Genomic DNA, 4724 nt, shown 5'->3' on the forward strand with positions numbered 1-4724 from the left:
GGCGGAATGTGACCTGGGTGGGAAAAGGGAAAAGTTTCTCTGGGAAACAAGAGAATTGGACATGGGATATGGAATCCCAGTGGAAATAAAGATTTGATGGCATTGGTAGAGGAGTTTGTGTTGGGTTCCTCTTCTCCTTAGTTGAATCTGTTCATTCAGGCTGGGAAGAATCACCAAGAAGTTTGAAAAGTTTTGTTACATCCACTCTCTCTTGTTCCCAAACATGCTTTGACCCCAGATTTAGCCTGTGTTATTAGATATCAAGCATGCATAGGTCTGAGGAGATGTAAGATGAGGTCATTTCCCCATGGAACTCCCACTCTGAATGTAAATGAGTTGTGACAGGCCTGGAGATGTCCAAAAATGACGTGGGTGAGTTAGAAGGAACTCTCCAACCTAGTGGGGGTCAGTCAGGGAGGCTTCACAAAGACAGTGACACTGGACCTCGTCCACTGATGAGTCCTCGGCAGGAAAGACGCAATACTAGAGATGTCACACAAGCAGCCGTCTGGCATGAGCAAAGCCACAGAGTGACAAAGGTACGATAGGACATCAGAGTGAGGGAGTGATGGGTATAGAAGCCAGAAGAAAGAGCCACATTGTAAGTTTGTGGGCCTCAGGCACTTCACAGGATCCTTACCCAAAAATAAAGTTTAAAATTATACGTATAGCCGGGCGTGGTGGCGCACGCTTGTAATCCCCGCGCTTGGGAGGCTGAGACAGGAGGATCGCGCAGGTTCGAAGCCAGCCACGCTCGCTGGTTTAGGAGACTCTGTTTCCAAATAAAAATGTAAAAATAGGTCTGGGAGTGTAGCCCAGAGGTAGAAGGGCTTCCAGGAACCCCAGTACCACCAAAAAAAAAAAAAAATTATACGTATAAAATTATATATATAAAACATTTTTTCATTATTGAAGATCAATCCCGGGGCCTTGTATACACTAGGCAGGTGCTCTATTACTGAGCCAGATCCACATGCCTTTCTATTTTTTATTTGAGACAGCGTCTCACTAAGTTGCCAAAGGTGGCCTCAAACTTATAATCCTCCTGCTTCAGCTTCCTGAGTAGCTGAGATTATAGCTACTCAGGCTATAATGGCAGGCTGAGATTACAGCCCGCATTCCTGGCCAAAAATTATAGCTATATTGGTTTAAAGGTAAATATAATCCAAATTCTATTTATGTCTTCTGATTTTAAAAACATGTCTGTGTGCCCCTAAGAGTACTGTACCTGCTGGGTAAGTCTGCCCTGTATAAGAGTGGGTTGGGGCCCAACTGAGAGAAGCTTTGAGAGCCGTGCTAAACGAGTTAAGTTAGCCATAAAGAATCATGATCCCTCCGGGCGTGGTGGCGCATGCTTGTAATCCCCGCGCTTGGGAGGCGGAGACAGGAGGATCTTCGCAGGTTTGAAGCCAGCCTCGTTGGCTTAAGAGACCCTATTTCCAAATAAAAAAATATAAAATAGGTCTGGGAGTGTAGCCCAGAGGTAGAAGGGCTCCATCCCCAGTACCACCAAAAAAAAAAAAAAAAAAAATTATGAGCCCTAACCCTGACACTATTCTGGTTGCATTAACATGCAGATGTGTATCAGGCATGAATCATTGGTCACTTACTCCGGTGTCCCTCTGAGTGTCTGAAGCATCACCCAACAGCTCCAGTGTAATCATATATATCATGCCTGATCAAGGTGTCCTGCTATGGTGACGAGAAGTTTCCTGCCCTCAAATAGCATAGCATCTCCAGGAACAGTCAGCTAAGTAACTCACAGGGAAGGAGGTGCAGCAGGGGGAGAGAGGACACCACACCTAGAGAGCAGACTCAGGCTGGGGGGGGAGAAGAAGGTCAAGAGGAGGAAGGGGCATCGCTGAGGTGGTGGAACTGCCTTCTTGGCCTTCCCCTGAGCCATGGCTGGCCTTGCTCTAACTCAGCGTCTGTACTCTTCCTAAGAGCTCACCCTGACCACTCTCTTGCTAAGTGCTGAGACTGGCCTCAAACCTGTGATCTCTCCGTCTTAGACTCCCAAATACTGTGTTGTCCAGGGGAGCCTCAGTACTCCTCTGGGTCCCTTGTCTTGGGCTAACATTCCTCACTCTCCAGAGAGGCAGGGAGGTGAGAGGAGGATGAGGAAAGAGGCCCTGGGTTCCCTAGCCCAGCAGGGCCTGCTCTGCATCTGAGTGCTGGGGGCTCAGGGCTGGACTGCAGAGGGGCTCTCCTGGCAACCTGCTCCCCAAGAGCTCCAGGACCCTGCAAGGTAAGTCAGTGCAGACTCCTTCAGACTCTTCCCCAGGCATTCCCACCCCTGCGGGATTCTGGAGTGTACGGCAACAAAAGCTGGTGACCCAGGTGATTCTCCTGCTTCCCTATGGGATTCCAGGCTTCTCTCTGCCCGTCAAAACCCACGCTTCGCTACCAGCCCTGCTCCACCCACAGTCCTCCTCTCTGGGGCCTGCAGCGGCTCTGCCCAGCTCAGTGCACACTGCACCCTCTTCACTCTGGGTGGCCAAGCCCTGTGCCTCCGTACAGCCTGCTGCTCCTCGTCCTGTGCCATCTGCCCTCCACCCTCAGGGCCCTAGACTGTCCCCGGACTGGAGGGTTTCCTCTTCCACCCTGCCCCACAATCTCCTGCTCTGGGAGCTCTCTTCTTGGCTCTCCACAGGAGCTTCTGAACCTGTTCTCAGCATCTTCCTCCAGCAGCATTCTCTCCACAGCCTCTGCTTTGCTTTGTGTGTGCTACTGGATATCAAACTTGGGGGTGTTCTACCTCCAAGCTGCACCCACAACCCTTTTTATTAATTTGTTCATTCATTCATTCATTCATTCATTCATTCATTCATTCATAGGGACTTGCTAAATAGCTGAGGCTGGCCTCAAACCTGTGATCTGTAAAGTTGCAAAGCAGGGAATGAGACAAGCAGGCCAAGTAAAAAGCAAGGGCGGGTGAGGTTCACCAGTCCAAAGGCCCCCAAAAGGGGCCAGTGAAGTGCGCACCTAGGGTCTGCAGGTTGAAGCTTTTTATGGGGCTGTTTCTTGAGGGCAGGGGAGAGCGGGGAGTTGGGGGCTTTCCAGGCAGGTAGGTTGCTGTTTCTTTCTTCTTCTTTTTTTTTTTTTTTTCGGGTCTGGGGATGGAACCCAGGGTCATTCAACCTCCGAGCCACATCCCCTGCCCTATTTTTATTCTTTATTTGGAAACAGGGTCTCACTATGTTTCAGAGGGCCTCACTAAGTAGCTGAGGCTGCCTGCGAATCCTCCGGTCTCAGCCTCCCAAATGCTGGGATTACAAGCGTGCGCCACCACGCCCAGCTAGGTTGTTGTTTCTTAAAGCAGTGGTCTCAGTTCTTGGAACTAGGTGACACCTGTGTCAGGAATTGGGTGACATATGTGCTTGCAGATGTCCACACTGGCCAGGGCACTTAGGCCATTGATGGTTAACTGCAGTTACATTCATCAGTCAACTGGAACTTTCAGGGGTGGGGGCTGCCAACGTCCCTGCTCCAACCTAACACGCTCCTCCTGTACTCCTAAATACTGGGATCACAGGTTTGTGTCACCATGCCTCGTTTGCTAAGCTTTTTGTCTTCATGCACTCACACCTGTGTCTGCATGTTCCATTTCCTTTTAGGGGGCTGTGTGTGTGTGTGTGTGTGTGTGTGTGTGTGTGTGTGTGTTACTAGGGGTGAAATCCAGGGCCTCACTCATGACGGGCAAGCACTCTGCCACTGAGCTACATCCCCAGCCCTTTTTACTTTATTTTGAGACAAGGTCTCACTAAGTTGCCCAGACTGGCTTGGAACTTGCAATCCTCTGCCTTTTTTTGTGTGTGTGGGTCTGGAGATGGAACCCAGGGGCATTCGACCTCTGAGCTACACTCCCTGCCCTATTTTTTTTATTATTATTATTATTATTTATTTTGAAACAGGGTCTCACTAAGTTGCAAAGGGCCTCACTAAGTAGCTGAAGCTGTCCACAAACTGTGATCCTCCTGTCTCAGCCTCCTGAATGCTGGGATTACGAGCGTGCGCCACCACGCCCGGTTCCCTCAGCCTCCTGAGTAGCTGAGATTACAGGCATGTGCTATTGCATTGGGACCTTCCTTCCTCTTGCTAAACATTTATTTCTCCTCCTCTTCCCCCTTTTCCTTCCCCTTGCCTCCTCTTCCTAGTGCACAGGACACATCTCTGCATGTATGTGCCACTGAGGACACCAGGACAGTGTCAGACAAGGAGGGTAAAAAGACAAGAGGTGCACCCTGAGGGAAAAGCAGTCCTGGTTTTCCATTTTATTTCTGAAATAAGTTTGCTGAATTTTTTTTTCGGTAATGGAGATTAAATCCAGGGGCTATTTTTTATCCAGCCCTATTTTTTATTCTTTATTTTGAAACAGGGTCTCACTGAGTTGCAAAGGGCCTCACTAAGTAGCTAGAGCTGGCCTCGAACCTGCAATCCTACTGTCTTAGCCTTCCAAATGCTGGGGTTACGAGCCTGTGCCACCAAGCCTGGCTGCTGAATGCTTTTCAACTAGAAGGAGATGATTAATTGAGCTCCAACCTTGTTCTGTCTTTGAATAACAGATAAATTCGTTTACTTGAAAAGAAATCTTTTCATTTGTACTTCCATGCCACCTGTGGTTTCCCTGCCTTCACCCGCAGCCCTGCCAGCTGGCAGGAAGAAGGTCAGCAGAGCTGCTGATAAGAGGAGTATAAAGAGGGCCTGGCTCATGGCAAGGGGCA

The sequence above is a fragment of the Muscardinus avellanarius genome (genome assembly GCF_963383645.1).
Source record: "Muscardinus avellanarius genome assembly, chromosome: 11".
NCBI lineage: Eukaryota > Metazoa > Chordata > Mammalia > Rodentia > Gliridae > Muscardinus > Muscardinus avellanarius.